At 45.1% G+C, this 24776-nt stretch overlaps 1 protein-coding gene and 1 long non-coding RNA gene across 5 annotated transcripts in view; one reads left to right on the top strand and one right to left on the bottom strand.

Moving 5' to 3' along the window:
- The window catches only part of LOC144755477 (cytochrome P450 2G1-like), a 359316-nt gene that overhangs the window by 92261 nt on the left and 242279 nt on the right, over positions 1-24776 (bottom strand). The window lies entirely within an intron of this gene.
- LOC144755478 (uncharacterized) overlaps positions 1-24776 on the top strand; it is a 79058-nt gene that overhangs the window by 22434 nt on the left and 31848 nt on the right. The window contains exon 2 of the long non-coding RNA XR_013594898.1: positions 10515-10633. This is a non-coding gene — a long non-coding RNA (uncharacterized LOC144755478). The remainder of the gene's footprint in view (positions 1-10514; positions 10634-24776) is intronic.

Below are 24776 nucleotides of genomic sequence, written 5' to 3' on the forward strand. Positions count from 1 at the left end.
TGTCACCAATACGATGCTTCGTGGGTGCCTCGGGTGGGCACTGGGGCACCCACATAAACTTAAGTGAGTCCCAGGGGATCGGTTCCCTAGCATTAAAATAGGCCTGGGGTGAGGGACCACGAGCCCCCCTGTTTTAAACAAAAAATGGCCCATGGCTTGGGCCATTGGTGCCTGTGAAAACTCTGAAAGAGGGGCTGTGTGGCCCCTCTCCCTTTTGTTGTTAATTTGGCCCGGGGTTGGGTCCCTGGGCCAAAGAAGGCTCAGTTAGAGGGGCTGCATGACCCCCTCCCCTTTTATAATTGAATTTGATCAACAGGGATGGGTATGTAGCCCCTCCCTAATCTCATGGAGGCCCTGGGGACCCCATCCCCGGAAGTCACGATTTCAATTTTGAGGAGGGGGGTGTGCAGCCCATCTCACAAATCATAGATCTATAAAGTTCTATGACATTATTGATAACATCAATGTAACATCTGAAATGGCATCATTGATGACAACTCTGTGGAATGTGGGGAAAGAAATTATAGTTACTTTAGGACACAAGTTATAGTTACTTGAGATAACTATCTCTGGTAAACTTCAATGATTTTTTATATTAAAATGGTATGTTTTAACTGATATTTTCACCTAACTATAACGTCCATTTAAACTTTGGCTTACAGTGAAAGGCAAGGTGTATATTGATCCTTTGCATCACTTCCCACAGGCACCAACATGACACTTGATTTAATGTTTTTTCTGCATTCAAGAACAAAATCACCATTGGTGTATGTAATGGTTATGCGACAACATTGCAAGGTCGTGGAGGCAGTGTCTCTTTTGTTGACAGGGTGGGGTTGTTGTTTACATGCTACTTGCTGATCTGTTCACAGTATTTTGTAATACATCTTAATGTAAACATTTAATTTTAATATAAGACTGATATTCCAGAGGATCATTACCTTTCCTCAAAAATGCTTAGGGTTTGGTATATTACAACCTGTGCATAAACCTGTGTTCATGCACAGGTCAGATTTACAAGTTTGTATGTATATAAATCATCCAAAAATAATTGGATGCGTTAAATTCACCAACCTTCATTACATTTTGGAAAATTTAACAGGTGAAAAGCATACAGCATTTAACGCATCATGCATATTTTGGTGCATTAAACACCAAAATTCACTTGTTATTCCCCACCAACTCATAATAGGTGTTATTTATTGCACTGAATAAATAATGTACCTCTGGTATCATTATTTATCTTGTGCAATAAATAGTCCTGAAACTCGTTATCAGGGCCTTAGATAGGGCCATCTCTTCAGCTCTCTGGGGGAAACATCCTTTACAACGCAACTGTTACAACTCACTACCATTACAACGCAACCATTACAACGCAAGTCATTACAACGACTTGCGCTGGGGGGCGCTCTAGGATAGGGAATAGGTTTATTTACTATCCAACACCTTCCCTACTATCCACGGGGACTGGAGTTGGAATAGTAAAATAAACTATTCACTATCCAGCGCCCCCCAACGCAAGTCGTTGTAACGACTTGCGTTGTAAAAGTTGCGTCGTAAAGGCATGCGTTGTAATAGCATGCATTGTAACGTCATACATCCATCTATTTCAGCAGGTATTGTATCAGGGCCAGCAGCCCTATCAGAGTTTACAATTTTATAAGATGGATAACTTCCTCCAAATTGAGACTAAATGCTAACCTCTAGGACTGGATCTCAGATAATTTTGGGAGATTACTAGATTTATATCTATTAATGTCGGCCACTAGTGTGCCTGAGGCTCATTCGTGTTTATATAGTTTAGTATACTCTGCTTTCCGTGAATAGCTTGTATATTTTTGGGGATATCTGTAGTTTGAGAATATATACCATGATTTACATGATCTATGGCCTGTTTCAAAAATTCATTTCTACTGTTTTTGAGTTTCTTCAGTTACGTTGGCAAATTGTAGAGCTTTCATTCTGCCCCTAACTAAACAAAATTGATGGTATAAGAGATTTGTCTTCTTTTGGCAATATTTTATAGAGCTTGATTACTCACTCACTGTATAAACAGGTTTACTACAGAGCTCATGCTCTATCCTTAGATGTTCAGCCAAATTTATTAAATATGACCTTCGAATGCCTCTATATTAGGCCTTCAATAAGTGCCATGTAGCTACATACAAGGGTGGACTTCTCCAATCAAAGATAAAGTGCTTTACTAAAGACTGAAGGTAGCTTTTAAAATCTAAAAGAAACACAAGGCTGGAAATGGGTAGGAACACATTTAGAAAGGAACAGCATAAGGTTCTCCTTATCAATAAATCCATAATCACTGGAAAATATCCCTCTCCACTATATAGTCACATGGAGTTATAATTCTATAAGTGCCACTCTATGCAATGGAAAAAACAAGGGGGCATAATATTAAGCCAATTATCGCTGCTTTTACAGCTGTTTTTGGCGGAAAAACTGTGATAATATTATCGCAGTATCATCAAAGACACGCTAACAGGCTTTAGCGCGTGTTTCCTTGTGCTAGCACCCGTTTCACTAACACTTTGCATCGCATCGCTAATCAGATGCAAAGTAGGCGTTCCTTTACAGAACAACATGAAAAAGATAACTAACTGTACTTTGCGGTATTAACAAGCCGGCCCAGGACACCTATAGTGATATTAAAAGCTGCCCTAACCGTGGTTATTGCCGGAAGCTAACGTCTGCTACATTTCGTACTTAGCTAAATGTATTAAGAGAGGTGGATCATCAGGCTAAGTCCACCATGGCCTATCAACAAGGAATTCCCTATCGCTGCAGTGTAATCACTGGATTTCCAGCAGGGGCCGCTCTAGGCGGCCCTGGGCAGGGAGCGTAGGTAGGCGGCCCCGGAAGAGGGGGTCCGGGTGGGGCGGAGCGCGGAGGCCAGTGAAGTGGGGGGGGTCAGGCTGTTTGGAATTGGAACAGAGTCGGAGGCCGCCAAATCCCTGCCAGGGGCTGCCACGCAAATATGTATCCATCCTCAGAGGATTATTATATTAAGGATATATATTGGCGTGGTGGCCCCTGGGGTTTGGTGGCCCTGTGCAAGTGCACAGCTTGCACATGCCTAAGGGCGCCCCTGATTTCCAGCATTATACCCGCATTTCACCGCGATCCCTGGATTAATTATCGCCTCAGAGATTAGCATTGATAATAACGCGCTAACCCGGCGATAACATACAACAGTAGCCGGAGATGAATGGAAACGTGCTATGGGCGCTTTGCGATATTCATTGCCATCTGTTGATAATATGCCTCATCCTGGTCCCTAAATACCCGATGGGCTCAAACATATTCTAGGAAGCACTTATGATATGAATTGCAACCAGGGTCTTCTCTGAATAAAAATACATAGAATGACCAATGTATCCCTTTTATTGGAGGTTCTTTAGGTATGGTTAAAAAGCAACAGGTAGTGGGAAAATATGGGACATAAAGATCCTATTACCCTAATAGACTGCTGACATGTTCAGCCCTATGGGTCCAGGGCTTTCATTAAGACAAAATGTGCCCCGGATTATATTTAATCTGTGAAACCACGCTACTTTAGGGGGATAGACAATCATGCAACCCAGAAGTTCATGCATATGATGGCTTACTAACTCGCTATATTGAAGGTATGTATGATCTTGATTCCCAAATATTCAGTCAGTGAGCGCAGCATGGCAGGAGAAGAGGGGCATGCCCTTATAGTCACACAGTCAAATGTGCCATGTCTCAGGGTACCTATTTCAGCCTTCGCAAGTTATCTATTACTACATCCTTTCTGTTATGGTAGTGTGCTTTTAGTTCATATATTCATATTATGTGTTGTACTTTCGCTTAAACATAGCAGCTACCTATATGGACATTCAGAAGTACGAATGTAAGAATTCCTTCACACAATGTATCAATAATCCTAGGGACACTTTCTCACGACAGCTCTCTGAATATTTTATTATATTTATTTAAGAGTTTTATATAGCGCTGGCCAGACCCGAAGGTATCAGAGTGCTTTATCATGATGCAATTGGCTGCACAGTATTACAATAAACAGCATTGTCTTGTGTCGAATCTTGTTCAGGCATGGAGGCGGTACTAGGAGCGAGTAAAAAAGCAGGCTATGAAAATGCCGGATGTATGACGGTACAACGCGTACCATTACAACACGTACCTTTACGACGCAGGTTTAACAACGCAAGTCGTTACAACGACTTGCGTTGGGGGGTGCTGGATAGTGAATAGTTTAATTTACTATTGCAACTCCAGTCCCCGTGGATAGTAGGGAAGGTGTTGGATAGTAAATTAAACTATACCCTATCCTAGAGCGCCCTCCAGCGAAAGTCGTTGTAACGACTTTCGTTGTAAATCCTGCGTTGTAACGGTACCGCGTTGTAACGGTTCCGTTGTAAAGGATGTTTCCCAAAATGCCTCCTTATCGAAGTGTCTATGTTCTACACTGGGCGAGATTCCTGTGGTAGAGGAGCGCTGTCTCTTTGGGAGGCAGCTACCCATTCAGATGAGATCGTTTGAGTAAGAGGTCTTTGAGCTGACTTTTGAAGTTTAAGAAAGAGGGATTAGACCTGATATGGACTGAGATGGAGTTCCAAATTTTAGGCGCATTTCCCAGGAAGGAGCGTGATACGATTTTTGTTTGGGAGTTTTTGGGGGAATGAGAAGTAGGGTGTTGATGCTCCTGAGATTCCTCGTTTGGCCTGCCTTTTTGAGTTTGGAAGCCAGGCAGGCAGGTTTACCAGTGTGAAGAGCTTTGTGTGTGAGACATGCAGTTCTGAAGTTGGAACGCATTTCGATTGGGAGCCATTTTAGCTCTCTTAGAGAGGGAGAGATGTGGTTGTATTTCTATACTCCAGTGACCATCCTGGCAGCTGCATTTAGAGTTGATCGAAGGGGAGCTAAGTGAGACTCTGCCATGCCAGTGAGTGTTTCGTTCCTGTAGTCCAATCTGGACAGAACCAGGGATTGTGTGGCCTGTTTAAGGTCCTCGGGAGGGATGAAGGATTTTATTTTGTTGAGTAGTTTTAGGTTGAAGAATGCACTCTTTGCAGTGTTCTTGATATGTTTGTCCATGTTTAGGCTTGGGGCCAGAGTTAAACCCAGGGATTTTTACAGAGTCTGCCAGGGTAAGATTGCAATTAGGAGCATCAATGGACTTTAGCCATTCTGTGACTTTGGGGTTCTGCTCCTTGTTGGACATGAGAAGGATTTCTGTCTTATCTTAGTTGAGTTGTATGTGGTTGCGGGATAGCCAGTGCTGGACTTCTTATAGAGGGTTATTTAGCCTCTGTAGGTCTCCAATTGAGGATGTTTCCATGTAGATCTGGGTATTGTCTGCATAGAGGCGTAAGAGGATGTTGTTATTTTTTGGGTATGGCGGTGAGGGGCTACATGTAGATGATGAACAGTGATGGGGAGAGAACTGATACTTGTGGGACTCCTCTGGTTATGGGGAGAAGGTTAGTTGTGAAGTTGTTGATTTTTATTTGTTGGGAGTGATTTTGAAGGAAGGAGGTAAACCATTGTAGGACCACCTTGTCTGCTCCAATCCTTTCTCGGAGTACATTTATGAGCAGATTGTGGTCAACTGTATCGAAGGCTGCCGATAGGTCAAGGAGTATGAGTAGGCAGCAACAGTCTGCATCGAGTGATTTGTAGACATCGTCTATGACATTCAGGATCGCTGTCTCTGTGCTGCATTTTTTTCTGAAGCCCAATTGGTGAGTATCTAGAAGGTTATTGCCATGAATGAGTTGGTTAACTTGGAGAAGAACACATCTTTCCAGGATTTTGGCTAAGGGAGATTGGAGACAGGCCTGAATTTATTGGAGTTGTTTGGGTCTGAGCCCGTTTTCTTTTAGTATTAGCGTGCCTTGGACGATTTTATGACAGTCTGGCAACTCCGGTTCTCAGGGAGCTATTTATAATCTTGGCCCGGAGAGGGGCTACGGTGAGATAGATTTTTTTTCCAGTTGGGCGGGAATAGAGTCAGCTATGTTTGAGGAGGGTGGACCTGATAATCATTTCAGTGATGTCTGCTTCGGAGATGGGGTTGAATGTCTTCCAGCTGGTAGGAGGGCACCTGGGGGGTTAATTTCCTTCATTGCAGGGGGGGTCTTTTGTTGGGTAACAGAAGATGGTCATCAAGAGAGTGTTCAATCTTGGTGATTTTCTCATGAAAGAAATTGGCAAAGTTGTCACATAGCTCTTTGGAAGCCTGCACGGTTGTTTTGGGAGGCTTGGCTATTTGTTGTTTGATGAGATTGAAGAGTTCTTTGAGAAGATTTTTGGCATTGTCTAGTGCACTACGGAAATAGGTAGTTTCATTCCTAGACATTTTAAATGTCTACAAGAAGCATCCTCTGCTCTGTAAAGCTTGCTTACCCACTGCCAAGGATCCCGGTTGATAACAAATTGAGCCCCTACAGACAGAACCTGGGCTCACAGGCTCATATAAGCCTAAGTGAATGAGAACAGTATCTCTTTGGCTGACAGACTTTTGAGCGCTAATTCCAAAAAGTAAAGATCAGGTTTTGAGATATTTTAAGGCTCAAGAAAAGGCAAACAAGAAAGAGATGGCAGATGGGACAATGGAAATTACACAGATGTATACATAAAACTACATCTCCCAGAGTGAGTCCCAGCTTCGGTCACTTGAGGACCAGCACACAGACACACTTCAAGGTCAGTAGTGGCTGACAAAGTATTGAGGCCTGCTAACACTAAGGTCCCTTGTCTGGCAACAGTGTTTGATGTGACTCCTCCTTTCTTGTTTTCCAATGTGTGGTTCCCCTTGGTCATCTTGAACCTTCTCCTGTTGTGACCTGTTATATTCTTCCTTTGCCTTTTGTGTAGTTTGTATTTTGCTGAAGTGATCTTCATCTTAAGCTCCTGTGATGGTTAGGTGTGACATCTAGGGCCAGTGACAGCTTATCATCTGCCTGCAGTGGCTAAGTCCCAACCTGTGGCATTTGTGTGTCTTATTTTGCTCCTATGGTATGACCCACTTAATAATTTGCATTCCCTTACCTGTAGGTGGAGATCTGACCTTGATTAAGTTTGGACTTGAAGCACAGTACCTACGAGATCAAGTCCAGATTTTCCAACTACCAACATGCAAAAGTGTTCCTCTTCCTATACTCTTCCTCACCCCCTTGTCCCTTATCCTGGGTCTTGGTTACCAACCTTGACACAATTTAAAGGAGTGAGTTGACCTGTAGTACTGAGTCCATGACAAAGACTCTGTAGGATAGAGATTATTGAATACATATTTTTACCTTTCACATTATTTACATTTTGCACATTCTTTGTAGCCACAGCAATGGATATATTTACTACTATTTTTTGGGATATGTTCTGTATTCTCTAATAAACCAGTACAGATATCTGGTGTGTCTGCTCATTTTGTGGAAAGGGTGAAGGTAACCCAAGAACATTTCCATAGTATCTGGCAGGTAATGTTTGCTCCTAATGTGTAGGGTGAGGGGTCAACATTCACAACTCTCTGTTTGCCCCAATCCAAGTTTGTATACCATCTCTGCCAGGAGGCTATAGAAATTGTATAGGGTTTGACCAGCACTAGTTTTATATGCAACATCACACCAACCAGTGGGGCCCTAGATAAATAACATGAAGAACCACACACAAGAAATAGTACCAATGTGGCAAAGTTCAGTTAATACTGGTAGGAACGTTCTCCCTGTGATTAGACAGTAGACTGTTGTTCTGCCAACGGTTTGACAAGCTGTACTATTAAAAGCAAACCATGTCAGGGGAGTGCGTGCAGCCACCGAACAAGGTGGCCGTTTGACTCGAGAGCTCCTCGCATCGGCAGACAATTGGAGCAAACTGAAGCCTTTTCTTTGAACATTTTACTGTTCAAGCGGTCATTATGAACGTCGGAAGGCAGGGTGAGACACTCTATATGCTGCACTGATATTTTGGTTTCTTTTTGAGTTCATTGTCAGGTCTCTCCCTTTTTCTTTCTTTGCAGCAGCAATTTTAGATACTTCTGGCTTATGTCTGAGGAAATAAATGTTTCTCCTCCATTCTTTGCTATGCCTCCCCAAGAGGTTTGTTGACTTGTCCAGCTGCATACATGGATTCGTACTGATGCCGTGCATGCCTTTGGCTTTCCTGCTGTTCTCTACATTGCTTATTTGAGGCTCATCATACTGAAGTATTTGTCCCCTCACAGTTATGTTATGTTATGCTATTTGTACTTATAAAGCGCACTCCTACCCTGAGGTGTCCTGGCGCTGAGTACTGGTGACATGGGAAGCATTGAGCTGTTCAATGAGAAAAAAAACACATTTTTAAACCCTTACGAAAAGAAATGAGATCTGACGTGTTTCTTAGCTGGAATGGGAGTTCATTCCATGCCTTAGAGGCACAAAAAAAAAAAGCTTCTGCCTCCCCAGTTGGTTTTCTTAAAAGTGGAGGTTTGGACTAATTTAGAACCAGAGGAGGGCAGGGTTCTGCTTGGGATGTACCAGGCAAGTCAATTCTTGAGAAACTCCGGGCCAACCCCATTCACCGCCTTAAAGACCACAAAAAGTGCCTTGAACCGTGATCTGAGTGGAACTTGGAGCCAATATAATTTCTTCAGCTGTCCTCAACCCGAGGCAAACCTAGAGGTTCCCAACAGCATTCTCGCAGCCGCATTCTGGACCAGTTGCAACTTGTACATGTGTTGTTTCTGTACATTAAGATAGAGACTGTTGCAATAGTCCAGACGGGACAAAATAAGGGCCGTAACGACTGTACTTAGGTTGCTGGCAGAGGGAAGAACTTGATTTTTTTGATGATTCTGAGGACCATGAAACAGGCTGAGGTCACCTGATTCACTTGGTCCCCCATGGTGAGTTTGTTATCAACCATGACTACCAAATTCTTGGCTTTCCTAGAGGGTATTGGGCAGATCTTCCGGCCACCAGTCCGGTGTCCAGACCCAGGGATTATTGCCAAATTTTAACACCTCTGTTTTAGCTGAGTTGAGCTTTAAACAATTGGATGACATCCAGATGAAGATGGAGCTCATACAGTTCTGGAACCTATCCCCGCTTCCCTTTCTGCTCTCTCTGTCAGCGATAGCACATTCTGTGTGTCATCGGCATAGGAGGTGAGCTGGAAACCAAACGACCGGATGATATTGGCCAGGGGGGCCACATAGATATGAAAAAGCATAGGGCTCAGAGCCTAGCCCTGTGGCACCCCGCAGAGAAGCGAGAAGGGATTAGAGGTGTTACCATCTAGGTCTACTGTCTGAGACCTGTCAGACAAAAAGGAATGAAGCAATTTCCATGCTTAATCCTTCACACCAATGTCAGAGCCGGTGCAACAGGCAGTTCTTCTGCGAGACTCTATTTATCCAGTGCCAGAGACTTTTCTGCACATTTCATGGGCAGACTGAAGAAACTCAAGGTGTCTTCTCTTCATGTAGCCTCTTCACAGAAACTGTCATCATTTTTAAAATCTGCTAGCTATCAATCAAGATGTACTCCATCTACAGCCAACATGTCATCCTCATCCTCCTCTTTTGCTAAATTGGTCCGGCTGCGATCTCGTCTACTCCCAAGAGAGTCAAACAGGACCCCCTCTCCTGAGAAATCTTCTTCTCATAGCTCTCTTGTCCTGGTGCTTGAGGAGATCTGTGTGCTCAGTCTAGTCATGAAAGAAACCAATATGCACATTCAGAATTTTGGTGACAAATGGTCTCAAATGGAAACCAGAGTCGAGGACCATGAACGTGTCAGTGAGGTGCAAGATGAGTCTTAAAAATGGCAACTTTGGAGAAAGAGGTGGCGGCATTGAAGGCTCATTCTGAAGATGTAGGAAACAGAAATGGAAGAAATAACTCACACCTCTATGGTCTTCAGGAAGGATTGGAGGGAATGGATCCTATTGTCTTTTTTACTATTTTTGCCTCAGCTGGTGGGCCCACCCTCCTCCACATGCTTGAATATTCAGAGAACTCATTGACTAGGTCCATGTTCTATTTTATCTTCCTCATCACCCATGCCCAGAGGTGTCAACATCTTTTTTCTGGAATTTACTGATTTACTGAAAGACCTCGATGCAGCGAAATCTAAAAGGCAACATTTATGGCAGGGAAGTAAAATTTTCATCTCCCAGGTTGTTTCAAGAGCTACAGCTGCCAGCCGGAAGGAGTTCCTAGATCTCTGTCCTCAATTACCCTCCATGGGTGCCCGCTTTGGTTGATTCCATCCTTGTCGCTTCAAAGTGACCTTTCAGAATAAAACTTCCTCCTTCACAGTTCCTGCGAACATGCAACAATTTCTTAGTCTTCATTCTTCCATCCATATGAAAACTTCTGCGTCCTTGTTAAGATAACTGTTCTCAGTGTTTTATGGTTCCTCCTGTATATAATCTGCCTCTGGGCATTATTTTCCAATTGCAGTTTCATGCTCATTTCCTTTATGATTCTTTTACGATTATTGTGTTATTTGCGGTTATTGACTAACCTTCCTCTTTTTCAGGTTCCTTGTCGTCTTATCAAGTCACTTACCCTTTTCTGTTCCATTTATCTGTTGAGGCATTCATTGTGCCATCTTTACCCATGCTGTCATCAATTCTTCACCGTGTTCATCCTTATCAGGTATGTTTCTACAGTCGTCATTGCTTGACATGTATTGTGTATCTTTTTTTAACTTCTCCTTTCTTTCCTCCCCTTTTCTTCCCTTTGACTTCACTTTTCTTCTATATTTTCAGTTTCTTTTTCGATGTCTTATTGTTTACAGTATCGTTTGTCTTAATAGACCAACTTTGTGGATATATTTCTATCCGTTGTTCCATTCAGAGTTATTTCTTGGAATATTAAAGGAGTAATTAACCCTATAAAGAGGCAGAGAATTTTGTCTCACTTGGCCAAATATTCTCCTGACCTCGTTTTGCTCCAAGAAACTCACCTTTCTGAACTTGAGGCTTTGAAAATTAAACAAGGTTGGGTTGGTTCTGTTTTTGTCTCTCCTACCGTAAATAAGAAATATGGCAATATTCTACTTTGTCACAAGTACTTAAAATTGATAACTGTTTCCCAAGAATTTGATTCCGAAGGCAGGACACTTTTTCTCAAGTTAATTGTAAATGATACCCCCTTACTATTTGTAATATTTATGGTCCTACCCAGGTTGATAATTCCTTTTGGCCTAACATTTAAAAAAAATGAGTGAATCATGCTGATTTGGCATGCAGCTGGACTCTTCCATTCTGAAACAAGAATCTACAACACAACAAATATAAGCTAATCACACATTATATCTTAGCCATTTCAGATATTGATTGGACTAATACATGAAAGTCAATAGGATTTGCACTCAAAAAGGCCAAGCAAATGAGAGAGGGAAAGGAGTGAAAGCATGCTATCCTGTGAATAGCACAAAAGCCCATACTCTGACATCCAATAACCATAACCTGAAAGTGCAACCATTGCCGGACACTATCATGCAGTGCAGAACCGACGTGTAATTCCGAAGAGAACCACATGGCTACCCAAAATTCTAAGGAGTGAAAACATTCAACTCTTACCCTTCAAGATTAAAAGAGGCTGAATATGTCACTAAAAAATAATAATAAAAATAGGTGCTGTTATATAATTCTAATGAGCCCCAGGAGAAATGTTATTTGTACAATGATTTGCCGAGTTGAATAACGTCCAAATTAGCTCTTACCCGACACTATAAGCAGCGTGCTAGAAAACCAACACTCCTGGTTCATGGGTCCGTATAAGCGAATACTCTGGGTGTCACTAAAAAAGCATGATACATTTCAATTACTTACAGGGATTACCCATGGTTGCGTGTAACAGCCGAAAACAGCGGTAAAAGTATCTTACCTGACTCCCATTAAACAATTTGTGCCTCAAAGGCATATGTGACTTCAACAAACTTTAATACACGCCTAGATTGAACACTAAAAAGAAAGAAAGATGACGTGCAACTTGAGTTCCCACTGCTATCCAGCAGACAGAAACATCTGCGCTCGTTGATATTGTGATTAATAAATGAGGTGTTCAACAAGCTTAGAAATACTAGTCTAGGAAGCACAAGTCGAAGTAGCGAACAAATGCTGATATTACAGCTTGCAATCTAGGTTTAAACTGCGAACCAATTAAGAGAAAGAAACGAAGCGATCAAAACTCAATGTTCACTCATTGTGAAGATGAAGTGCATAACCATATATATGCTTAGTCTGAGTGGTGAATAAAGTATAAAGAAAAGGACATAACATAGGCAAAGTGCTTAAAACAGTCCACCTCAAGCGAGGCTAAAAAATAGTGATATCTCATAATAATGTGGAAAGGAGATAGAGATTCAGTGGGTGGGCAAGGGAAAAGAGTGCAAATCCTTTACAGAAGTCTACTGTTAGATATAGCATGAGAGCAGCGCCAGGATAGAGTGGGGAACCTGTGCCCTAGTGACTGTTGGGACAAGAGTCATAGAAGAGCCCTGGGGCAGCCAGCATTGATAGGTATGTTTACGAGTCGGATTGGGACAAACCGAATGCTGTTCGGAGTCTTTCCTACCAACATCATAATTGGCCCCTATATGGCTGATTTATATGTTGGTGTTAAGGATACTCAGTTGAAATGGCGACAAAGTATTCTTATCGCCAACATAATGGTCCACCCACCCAATTTAAATGTAGGCACACTATGCGCAACCACAGCGGAGACTTCTCCATCCTGCCATGCTTACACTGCTGAGACTGCCCCACAGAGTAATAACCATCTGAAGATCTGAAGATGACCTCTATGTGCACCCACCTATCTTAGATGGGTGAGCATACAGGTCAGTTTTTACTGCCCATCATTTCCCCCCTTGCCATAGGAGATAATTACCATGGTGCGAAGGGTAATTTTGTTTTATTTTCAAAAAGTAAATTCTGCTTTGGGTTTATTTTTTAAAAATAAAATACATTTGGTGGATGGCTCCCTCATTTTGACAGAGCTGTGCATCAAACTTTAAAATAGTGGCTGTGGTTCTTAGCTGGTGTTGATGGCATGTGTTCAATGGGTGCTGACCATTGAGAGCACTGGCCTTGAATATTGGTATTGTAACCATAGTGGTAATAGCAGCGGCATCAGAAATAACAGTGGTATCATGTTGCAAATACAAGTTGCAGATGGACAGTGCTAACATCGCTTAAGTACTAAACGTCTTTCCATCCCATTTGCAGAACCAGATAAAACGCATACTACTGGGATAATTGGCATAATTTGGTCACATCACAGCTATGATTTTAACAGTGCCTATCCTGTGAGGTACTTTTGATCTGCGTTATTGAGTTACGGGGTTAAGAGGATGGAGAGGGGTGCATCACTGATGGTGCAGTGCTTTGCCTCTGACTATAGTGTGTGTTGTATATGTGGCCTGGGAGCCTATGCTGGCAGACTGAAAGACTGTGTTTATGGCTGGATGACGGATGTCTGACTGATTACAGGATATAAGAGTGTTGAGTCCTGGTTCCCAGGCACGCTACCAGGTCAAACACTACACTCCCTGGTATCGTTGCCAGCCCTAAGGGTGGTTCTGTGGACTTCTGCTGCCCTCGTGCTGAGTATGTACGTCACTTCCATGGTACTCTCTGTTAGACGTGTTTTTCCACTGTCTTTTTTGCTTCTGAAATCTTGGTTTTGACTGTGTGCTGCATTTGATTTCCACTGATTTTAGTGGAAGTGCTCCCTGTGTAATTTTAATTATGACCTCTTATCCATGATTGGCATATTTGGTTTACTAATAAGCCCCTAGAAAAGTGCACTGTGTGTGCCCAGGGCTTGCAATTTAAATACTACTAGCGGGTCTGAAGCACTGATTGTGCTACCCACCTGAGTAGCCCTGCAACCATGTCTCAGACTTGCGCAGTGTTTGAGTGTGCAGTTTTGTACTGCCATGTCGACCTGGCAAGTGTACCCACATGCCAGGCCCTTACCTACATGTAAGGTACCCATAACGTAAACCCAAGGTGGCTTCGTGGGCAGGGTGCTGTGTATGTGAAAGGTAGGACATGTACTGGTATGTTTTGACATGTTCTGATAGTGAAATACTGCTAATTTAGTTTTTCATTATTGCAAGGACTTTCTCTCCCATAGAATATCATTGGACCTGGCTCGTAACTTTGTACAAGTGAAACTACCCATGGGGAAGAGATAGAGATCTGGTGTTTGGGGTCTCTGAACTCACAATTTAAAAATCAATATTTTGGTGCAGTTGGTTTTTAAATGGTATGTTTGAAAATCTCTCTTTCAGAAAGTGGGCATTTTCTTGCTTTACCATTCTGTGCCTCTGCCTGCCTGTGGGATCTACGTCTGGCTCAGACTGACAATTGGGCTGTTTGTGCATTCACTCTAGACAGTTACACAAAGGGAGTTGAGGTTTGCCCTACATATCTTGATGGTCCATCACCTGGCTGATGGGCCTTCCTGAGCTACAGGGTAGGAGGAGTAGTCTCTGACACCTGAATAGGGCTGTGCCTGTCCTCAAACAAACCCGTCTCCACACTCTGTAGTGTGTCTAGAGCCAGGTCAGGGAAAGGCAGGGTATTGTGCACTTCAAAGTCTTCTCTTTGAAGTGTGCCTACTTCAAATACACCATCACTTCAGAACACTTCTGAACTAAGAGAAGATTCTGCCAAAAAGAAGAGCTGGAGTAGTTGTATGAGGGAAACTGCCACTCTGCTTGGCGCTGTGTTGTGCTGGCCTACTAGTTGCTGCTTCTGTCTTTGGCCATAAAAAGACTGGGCTTTTGCTTTCTGTATCCTGGTTGCCAAGGTTTTCCAAGGTCTTGGGTGTGCCTGCCTCCTGTAAGAAGTCTCAGGGCCATCAAAGTGTTCAGCTGCAGCTTCTGAGCTCCTCTGCTGAGTGTTCTGACATGCCAATTGGTGCCAATTCAAGTTCTGAGCCCTAGGAGGTGGTTTTGCTGCACAGAAGAGAAGAAAATGTACCTTCATCCTTCAGCGAATGTTTTTTCCTGACGGACAACGGCAGTGCAGCTGAAAAACCAAATGCATTCGCACGGTGCAGCCAAAGAATTGAAGCAGCGCCTGCCATACAGCTGAAAGCTTACCACAGCCCAAGTTCTGAGCACTGTATCATCGATGTCCGTGGCACCCGCTCAAACACTGAGACAGGCCCTGCGATACGGCTGAAGAAATCCATTCATCACCTGCTTCATGCCTGGAAAATCGACACAGCGCCTGTTTCACAGCATTGACCCAGCACGCCTGGATTTTCAATACATCGCACCTGTTCTTCATCAAGGTTGCCCAGCAGTAATGAACCAAGGATGCGTGTCCGATATCAATACATCACCTACCCTCACAGTGAGGAACAGACGTATCAACTCCCCTGACAGTAAAGAACCCACGCATCAACTCACCTGCACTGCAGTAAGGAACCAGCGCATCACCTCCTCTGGCAGTAAGGAACTGATGGATTACCTTCCCAGGGAGCAAGGAACTGACTCATTGCTTTACTTTTATGGCACCTCACCTCCCGCACCTGTTTTCATCTTTGTTTTTGATACATCCCAGGTACCTTGTGATAATAGTGACATATGAATAGTTTCCCATGGACTGAACTATTTTTAAACTTTTAAAAGTGATATCTTTGCTTGTGTATGTTAGATTTATGTTTGTTTGGCCTTATTTTACTTAGAAAAAGATTGGTGATTTTTCTAAACTGGTGTGGTGTCTATTTATAGTGTTTTCACTGTGTTACTGTGTGTTTGTACAAATGCGTTACACATTGCCTCTAAGATAAGCCTGACTGCTCATCCCAAGCTACCCAGAAGTTGAGCAGATGTTATCTTGGGTGTATAACTCCCTTAATCTGACTAGAAAAAGGGTCTCTGATTGGAACGGGATGCAAGCCACTCCCAACTGGCCATATGACCACAAAGCTCTTATCTGTAGTGGCTCTTAACATCAATGGCCTCCTGCACTTTATTAAAAGGAAGATGTTGAACTTATTAAAATCCCAAGTACCCCAACCTAGTGTCGATACAAGAAATGCACCTCACCCCAGCTGAAATCAATAAACTGCAGTTCAATTGGACGGAAACGGTTCCCTATGCATGTAAGGCCCAACACTCTCAACCATTACCAGGCACTCCTCGGATCATCACAAAAGGGAAGTACTCCCCCCCCTTCATCAGTAAGTCTCTTCCCATTTGCATATTGAAAACATGGTCTTATGTAGATGACAGATATTTATTTGCCAAGTTAAAATTACAGGACTTCATGTTCATTGTGGTTCTGTCTATGCCTGTGTTAGGCCAAAAACTGCTTTTCTTAGGGGCCTTTTTAGACTCCTTGCTTCCTTTGGCATAACCCAGGTCCTAATCGGAGATAAGTGGAATGTAATCTTACATCCCTTGATGAGTATGTCAAGGGTCATCAAATCTACTAAGGTCCAGAGATGACAAAATACTTCAAAGTGTCTGATTACTCTTGTAGACTTATGGTACCTCCTTTCCCTGAGGACAAGGACTAAACTTTCACATCAAGGGTTCATGGGCCCAGATCCAGGATCCCTTTCTCCTACATATAAAGAATCTAATTGTAAGGCTGTTTGCAACCTGCATTTCTCTGAATTTAGTATCTGACAATGACCTGATAGGAATTAGTCTTGACATGGGCATTCTGGGGGCTCCGACCACCACATGGCGAATGCATGTGGCTGTCAACAGAACTCCTGTAGAGAAAGACCGCTTACTGTGTTTCTTCAAGGCTTATCTGACACACAAGAAACACTGGTAAATCATACGTACGAGGTGAGATGATGACAGACTCCACAATTGCTAAACATATTTGCAGGATGAGAGGAGAAGCCTGGAGACAGAGGTAGAACAGCCAATGTTGTTATATAATTCCCACTCTAGACCTGAGACTTTAAGTTACTACCCTGCATCAAATGTAAATTGAATCAGCAATTCACTACACAGGCAGAACCTGCTCTGTTTAAGATCCGACAGCATAATTATGAAAGAGGTCTGAAAGCTGGATGTTTGTTGGTAGCATAAGAGAGAGAGCAAAAGAACAGAACCAGCAATGTGAAACACAATTGACACATTGTTTACTAACCCTGTAGATTTGGCTGGGATATTTTCCTCCGGCCATGGGACGCTATATGGTTCTACCCCAGTGCACTGGGAGAATGTGATTGCCAACTTCCTATAACACCTACCTCTGCCTTGTCTGGAAGACGAGCATAGGGATAACTTAGGCCAGGACATCACGGTTGATAAGATAGCTCAGGCTATGGATGGGATGGCCACTTTAAGGACCCCAGTGGAAGATGGACTCCCTCTAGAGTTTTATAAGAGTAACAAAGATCTGGTTATGCTGCTGCTTTGTAAAGTGTATAAAGACATCACTCAAAGAGGACCGCTCCATGACGAATTTATTTGATCCCCCTAATCCCCAAAGACGGTAAAGATCTGCGACAAAGTGACAGTTATAGATCAATAACACCACAGAATTGCGAGTACAAGAGTTACACAAACAAATTGGCGAATTAACTCATAAGATATATGCCCAACCATGTACATCTGTAACATGTAGGTTTTGCCCCTAGTAGATCCTCTCTGAATAACTTGAGGACACTAATACACCTTTGCAGCACAACCAAGAGAGTGCAAAGGATCGGTTGGTGATATCCTTTGATGTCAAAAAACAATTATTACTAGGTAGGACTGGCCTTGGTGGTGTGTTTATCAGTAAGGTATGACTGTTCTATACCAATTTCAAAGCCATTGTCAACTGTGAGGGTTATCGGTCACCAGAGACAGGTATACGTAGAGGAACTTGACAGTGATGCCCCCTGCCCTCTCTCCCATTTCTATTAAAGTTGGAACTGTTAGTGGCAGCCAATAGAAAAGATCTGAGGATATCTGGGGTTCCCTCTATTTTGGGGGAACATAAAGCACTGTATTATTCTGATGACATTTTGGTTACCATCTCATGTTCAGCAACATCCATTTTGACACTGATTTCCCTTACAGACTTATTTTCTGGGTGTTAGACCCGTCTGCTTCTGAGAGTCCCCTCACCACTATGATTTCTTTTGTTCCCCTGTACCTCCCAAAATTTGTCGCTTTTCTTTGTCTACCAGGACTTTTTATATGTTGTTTCATGGGGTTAGATGTTCCTTGACTCCCAGTTGCTCACAAGGTTTATGGCAGGCACCTATTTACAAGGCGCCTGGCCAAACCTGTGGCATTACAAACTGGGGTTGTCAACCTGTATAAATGGCCCTAAAATGGTGGACACCCTTTTTCCTCATGTGAAGTGACTCCCATTGGAGCCTTCATGAACCCTGGCCTTTTGAGGTTTTGGCGCCCTTTGTTTGGCGCGCATTCCTGACAGGAATTCCTTTATTCCCCTCAGGTACACAAAATGGCTGCTCTAGAACCCTGAAGTTAGTGTCCTAAATACTCCTCAAGAGTGCCATGTCATTGTCACAGCCAGAGAAGGTTCTAGAACCTTCTGGCTCGTGCCAGTACCCCAGGGCACTGGCTATATAAGACCCAGTCCCTGGCAGCCATTTTAGAAGATGAGAAAGAGAGAGATGAGAAGATGAGATAAGATTGAGATTAGATGAGAAGAGATTCCAGACTTGACACCAGAGTGACACCTGCCCTGTTGACCCCTGAGGTGGCTGGTAGCGCAGGCAGTAGAGCAGCAAAGGGTTGCTGGCGTTGTGTCTGACTGGCGTTCCAGTCAGCTGCGTGAGAAGTGACCTAGCGCCTACAGCGCCTGCCCAGCGAGTGCCTCATTGCCCCCAAAGACTGTGGCCAGATTCATGTGCCTCCCCGCCCCCCCTGATGGTGAACTGTGATCGATTCAACGAGTCGCGAGGCGAGAGCAAGTTCGCCGCAACCGCGATCGTCAGCTGTGCCCCCTTCGCGACAGGCGCCTCTAGAGGGGAGCTCGGACGTCTCCGAGCCCCACCAGCGTAGAGCGCTTCCTGCGCAGATTGAAGGTGAGGTGGTGCGCCGGGGCGGGGAAAGGCCGGCCTTCGTTGGGCGGGACTAGCGTCTCTGCCACTCCCCAGTGACCCGGGAGCTGTAGCTGTGGGCGGGAACCACCCTGTATGCGGAAGTCGGAGGGAGGTCCGTGGAGCCCCTGAGAACCCCGTCGCTGACGAGAGAAGTGCTGTGCCCGGCTGAATTGTATTCCGATTGCAGCCAATGTGAGGTGGGCCCGTTTCTTCATAGTGAATGCAGCGTTGTGAAGGAACTGTGAACCGGCATTCATTTGACTGTGCGTGAAGGTTGTGTGACCTCTCCGGCAGCCCGTTCGTCAGTCTAAAGACTTTGAACTGGTGCCGCCTGTGTTCTAGTGGTGCTAAAGCCCGTAGGCGCGCTTAGACTTCACCGGCAAAAGCAGAGATCCTATCCTGGTGACAGCCGAGTGCAAATGATGTATTCACTGTGTTTCCTTGCCTTTCAGATATACGCGCATACGCCCTGAATGATCATTAAAGAGTCCCAAACCTTATTTTGTGCTCAGAGAAGCCGTATACATGGTCATTGAAATCAACACAAACTGTAAGAGTTATCTTTCCCATTTGAAACGTATTGCAAATGTGATGATCCTAAAGTATTTAATTGGTGGCAGCGATACCAGAAGAAACATGTGGTTGCTTATTTAAATGAACCAGTATTTATTCTGATATTTATTCTGATATTTATTCTGATATCTATTCTGATATTTATTGTGATATTCATTGCTGAAGTTATTCTATTTATTAATACTGTTTATTACCAGAACTGTATGACCAAAAGAAATGTGTATGTGCTTTCCCAGTCAACCCTATTTGCAACAAAGAACTTTTATATAAAGGAATCGTATTTTTCTACAGCAGTGGTGTGGTGTCCTTCTTTTTGGTGTGGATGTGCAAGGAGTTATTATTGGGTCAGAGCCGGCTTAACACTACAGCCTTCACTTGCCTTGTCACTTGAGCCAAGCTACCCCCTTTGTGCTGGGCTTGCCCATCACAGGTCCAACATAAAATTGGTGCTCAGCCGGTGGGATTGCGAGCCGTGCTTGTTTTGTACCCCATAATAATTCAGTGTGCACCACAGGTACACATCCAGAGTTTTCTCCTAGCGGCCCTCAAATTCAACGTTTTGCTTTTTCCAAATTCTTATCCTGGTCACCTACTTCGGGGTGGTTGTCCACACTTTTCACTGACAAGATGTAATTCGAAATGTCAGAGCTGGAGACCTATACAGTGGCACAGCTCAAGGATTTCTGTCAGGAGAGGGGAGTGTTCGTCAGGCAAGGGGCCAAAAGAGAGGAGCTCCGTACTAGTCTGCGAGCATGGGTGGAAGCACACACGGAGGGAACGGTGGAGGAGGAGGAATCGGACAGAGGTACTGTCATTGATAGGACTGCGGAATGTCTCCCGGGGGTGGGTGAGATGTCAATCAGACCCAAGGTAACCTCACGGGAGGGCAGCAGTGTGTCATCGAGAGGGTTGTCAGAGACCGAGTTAGCTGACAGGAGAGAGGAAAGACTGTTAAGGTGGGAAATAGCAAAAATGGAGTTGGAAGAAAGGAGGGAGGGGAGGAGGTTGGAACATGAGTCCAAGCTGGAGATGGAAGGGAAAAGGATGGAACACGAGTTCAAGCTAGGAGAACTCGAATTCCAGGCCCATAACATCACTCCGAAGGGTGTCGAGTCAAAGGAATTTGCCAGGGAGCCCAAGCCCCATTTACCCAAGGACGTAGTCGCCAGTTATACCGCTGGAGACGACATAGCCAAGTGGCTGGCAGCCTATGAGGTCTCCTTAGGAGCCCATGGGATCCATGAGAAGCATTGGGGTGGTGGATTATACCGGTACATGCCTCCAACAGGTAGGGATGCCCTATTGGCCCTAGACCGGGAGGAACAGGTAAACTACCCCGCCATGAAGGTGGCGCTCATCAGGAAGTTTGGGTTGACCCCCGAGAAATACCGGCAAAGGTTTAGGGGCAGCCACAAACTGAGCTCACAGAATTGGGTTGACTTCCTGGATTTTGCCAAGAAAGCCCTGGATGGGTGGGTCCAAGGTAATGAGGTGGAGGACTATCGAGGGTTGTACGACCTAATACTCAAGGAACATCTACTCGAGAAAAGTCTTCCCGAGCTGAGGCAACATCTGGTAGACAGCAAACTTACTTGCCCCCGTAAGCTTGCTGAGGAGGCGGACATTTGGGCAAGTACCCGAGTGTCCACGAAGGGGACGGGAGGAGATTCTCAGAAGTCCGGACAGGGCGCTTCTCAGAAGAAAGAGGGGGGAGATAACAAGAAGCAGGAGTTCTCCAAAGGCCCCCAAAAATACCTTTAAGGGGAAAAGTTTCTTCTCCACTTCTAAGGCTAACCCGCAGAAGAACCCTAATCCTGGCCAGAGTCAGCAGCCAAGGGTTATCCATTTCTTTGAGTGCGGTGGTATTGGACATTATAAGGGAGATGTGAAATGCCCAAAGAGACCACCCCCTCCCACTGGAGGAAAGGCCCCGGGAGTCGCTAGTGTAGCGCTCGGGGAGGAGATGCCCTTAGTTAAGGGGGGGAGTGGGCGGGTGTCACCTTAGTGTCCCTGGGTGATCGGGAGATGGTTCCAAAGATACAGGTGCCCTCAAATACTTCCAAGTATGGGCAATGGGTCACCATCAATGGCCATAGAGGGGAAGCTCTGAGAGATACAGGAGCCAGTATGACTATGGTAAGGAGTCATCTGGTGTCCTCAGAGCAGGTGATTCCAGGCGTACTTCATCCAGCCGCGATGGCTGACGGCAGAATGGGCCACTATCCTGTGGCCGAGGTTCCCTTTGAGTGGGGAGGGGTTGCAGGTTCACTTCGAGTTGCCGTAAGCCCCGCCGTGCCAGTTGATTGTCTGCTGGGCAATGATATGGTTCAGAAAAGGGGGTGGTGATGAACAGAGTGCCTGAATTAAGCAGATCACTCTTACCCAGTCCAAAGATCAGGGCTTGATCCATCACCGTTTTTTAGCTCACTGCACCATCCCAGCTCAGAACTTGGCTATATGCAAATTAGTCTGTTCCTGTCCCAGTGCATGATGGGAACAGGGCAAACCAAACTACCAAGCCAATTCTTATACTGGGAAGGAAACAAGCTTCCGGGGACCGGTTTCTGCCATTTGAGGCGTCGTCGGCCCGGCTTGCTTGAATCCTGATGGTGCAATGAGCAAGGTACTCACATCTGAGTATACCCTTCCACGCATATGGTGGACAAAATGATTCAGAAAAGGGGGTGGTGATGAACAGAGTGCCTGAATTAAGCAGACCACTCTTACCCAGTCCAAAGATCATGGTTTGATCCATCACCGTTTTTTAGCTCACTGCACCATCCCAGCTCAGAACTTGGCTATATGCAAATTAGTCTGTTCCTGTCCCAGTGCATGATGGGAACAGGGCAAACCAAACTACCAAGCCAATTCTTATACTGGGAAGGAAACAAGCTTCCGGGGACCGGTTTCTGCCATTTCAGGCGTCGTCGGCCCGGCTTGCTTGAATCCTGATGGTGCAATGAGCAAGGGACTCACATCTGAGTATACCCTTCCACGCATATGGTGGACAAAACGATTCAGAAAAGGGGGTGGTGATGGACAGAGTGCCTGAATTAAGCAGACCACTCTTACCCAGTCCAAAGATCAGGGCTTGATCCATCACCGTTTTTTAGCTCACTGCACCATCCCAGCTCAGAACTTGGCTATATGCAAATTAGTCTGTTCCTGTCCCAGTGCATGATGGGAACAGGGCAAACCAAACTACCAAGCCAATTCTTATACTGGGAAGGAAACAAGCTTCCGGGGACCGGTTTCTGCCATTTCAGGCATCGTCGGCCCGGCTTGCTTGAATCCTGATGGTGCAATGAGCAAGGGACTCACATCTGAGTATACCCTTCCACGCATATGGTGGACAAAATGATTCAGAAAAGGGGGTATTGATGAACAGAGTGCCTGAATTAAGCAGACCACTCTTACCCAGTCCAAAGATCAGGGCTTGATCCATCACCGTTTTTTAGCTCACTGCACCATCCCAGCTCAGAACTTGGCTATATGCAAATTAGTCTGTTCCTGTCCCAGTGCATGATGGGAACAGGGCAAACCAAACTACCAAGCCAATTCTTATACTGGGAAGGAAACAAGCTTCCGGGGACCGGTTTCTGCCATTTCAGGCATCGTCGGCCCAGCTTGCTTGAATCCTGATGGTGCAATGAGCAAGGGACTCACATCTGAGTATACCCTTCCACGCATATGGTGGACAAAATGATTCAGAAAAGGGGGTGGTGATGAACAGAGTGCCTGAATTAAGCAGACCACTCTTACCCAGTCCAAAGATCAGGGCTTGATCCATCACCGTTTTTTAGCTCACTGCACCATCCCAGCTCAGAACTTGGCTATATGCAAATTAGTCTGTTCCTGTCCCAGTGCATGATGGGAACAGGGCAAACCAAACTACCAAGCCAATTCTTATACTGGGAAGGAAACAAGCTTCCGGGGACCGGTTTCTGCCATTTCAGGCGTCGTCGGCCCGGCTTGCTTGAATCCTGATGGTGCAATGAGCAAGGGACTCACATCTGAGTATACCCTTCCACGCATATGGTGGACAAAATGATTCAGAAAAGGGGGTGGTGATGAACAGAGTGCCTGAATTAAGCAGACCACTCTTACCCAGTCCAAAGATCAGGGCTTGATCCATCACCGTTTTTTAGCTCACTGCACCATCCCAGCTCAGAACTTGGCTATATGCAAATTAGTCTGTTCCTGTCCCAGTGCATGATGGGAACAGGGCAAACCAAACTACCAAGCCAATTCTTATACTGGGAAGGAAACAAGCTTCCGGGGACCGGTTTCTGCCATTTCAGGCGTCGTCGGCCCGGCTTGCTTGAATCCTGATGGTGCAATGAGCAAGGGACTCACATCTGAGTATACCCTTCCACGCATATGGTGGACAAAATGATTCAGAAAAGGGGGTGGTGATGAACAGAGTGCCTGAATTAAGCAGACCACTCTTACCCAGTCCAAAGATCAGGGCTTGATCCATCACCGTTTTTTAGCTCACTGCACCATCCCAGCTCAGAACTTGGCTATATGCAAATTAGTCTGTTCCTGTCCCAGTGCATGATGGGAACAGGGCAAACCAAACTACCAAGCCAATTCTTATACTGGGAAGGAAACAAGCTTCCGGCAATGATATGGAGCACAATGCTTGGAAGGAGGTGGAATACAGGACTCATACGGAGATGCTGGGTACACCTGATTGGGCCTGTGTGAGTACCAGGTCTGCGGCTGCTCGGGAAGAGAAGTCGCGTGGGTTGGAGCCTGGAACAATGGCCCACCCAGCTGCTGATGAGGGAACATCTCGAGGACAGGAAGAGCCTGCCTCGATGTCCGTGCCCCGTGAGACGGATAGGCCACCTGCGGAGGTGGACCCGGAGTCCGCGGAGGAGGACATGGTTCCGCTGGAGGGCTTGCCTATCCCCGCTGAGTGGCGAGTGGAGGGAGGACCATCCAAGGAGGAACTGAGCAGGGGACAAAGGAAATGTCCCACCCTCGAGGGTCTGAGGCAACAGGCTGAAGCCCAGGCAGCAGGTAACGAGTCTGGGAACTATCGTGTTTACTGGGAGGATGGTCTCCTCTACAGTGAGCCCAGGGTGCCAGTGCACGGATTGTCATGGGCCCTGGTAGTCCCACAGTGTTACCGAGCCTTCCTATTAGAGTTGGCTCATGAGAT

This window comes from Lissotriton helveticus, chromosome 5_1, assembly GCF_964261635.1.
Source record: "Lissotriton helveticus chromosome 5_1, aLisHel1.1, whole genome shotgun sequence".
Taxonomy (NCBI): Eukaryota; Metazoa; Chordata; class Amphibia; order Caudata; family Salamandridae; genus Lissotriton; species Lissotriton helveticus.